The sequence below is a fragment of the Gekko japonicus genome, unplaced genomic scaffold, assembly GCF_001447785.1.
Source record: "Gekko japonicus isolate JY-2015 unplaced genomic scaffold, Gekko_japonicus_V1.1 scaffold2393, whole genome shotgun sequence".
In the NCBI taxonomy this organism is placed as follows: Eukaryota; Metazoa; Chordata; class Lepidosauria; order Squamata; family Gekkonidae; genus Gekko; species Gekko japonicus.
This window is the reverse complement of record NW_015164730.1, coordinates 52,196-52,955: the sequence shown is the minus strand read 5'-3', so window position 1 is coordinate 52,955 and position 760 is coordinate 52,196. Positions and strand designations below refer to the sequence as shown.

Below are 760 nucleotides of genomic sequence, written 5' to 3'. Positions count from 1 at the left end.
CCCTTCCCCTTCCCACAACAGACACCCTGCGAGGTAAAAAAAGAAGAAGAAATTGGATTTATACCCTGCCATCACTCCCCAAAGGAGTCTCAGAGTGGCTTACAACCTCCTTTCCAGTCCCCTCCCCACAACAGACACCCTGTGAGGTAGGTGGGGATGAGAGAGCTCTTTCGAGGACTGCTCCTGAGAGAACAGCTCTGAGAGAACTTGTGACTGACCCAAGGCCACTCCAGCGGCTGCATGTGGAGGACGAGTGGGGAATCAAACTCGGTTCTCCCGGATTAGAGTCCGCGCTCCTAACCACTACACCAAACCGGCTCACGATTAGAGCAACAGCTTTCGGAATCACCTGACACAAAGGATGCCTTTTCCCTTCAGTAGGATTCCCACATGCAGATTCAAACTCAGTAAGTTGGCGACCATTTCTTTAGCCCAACGATACTGCCCCCTGCCCCCGAATTTCAGGTTCCCGGCTGCTGTACTGAACTCCATAGCCATGTTGACCTCCCCCCCCCCCATATAACACATCCCACCTTCTCTGCCCTTCATCGCAGAGATGGCCCTGGAAAGAAAGACAGACTGTTGCAGATCTTGAGTCCCACCCATGTTGCCCCCCCCCCCCCCATATAACACATCCCACCTTCTCTGCCCTTCATCGCAGAGATGGCCCTGGAAAGAAAGACAGACTGTTGCAGATCTTGAGAGTCCAACTCAGAGGTCGATTCGGGGGGGATCGCGGGGGATTGCAGTTCCCCGGGGT

At 54.2% G+C, this 760-nt stretch overlaps 1 protein-coding gene across 1 annotated transcript in view; it reads right to left on the bottom strand.

The window, feature by feature from the left end:
• UBE2Q2 (ubiquitin conjugating enzyme E2Q family member 2) overlaps positions 1-760 on the bottom strand; it is a 36,819-nt gene that overhangs the window by 11,788 nt on the left and 24,271 nt on the right. The window lies entirely within an intron of this gene.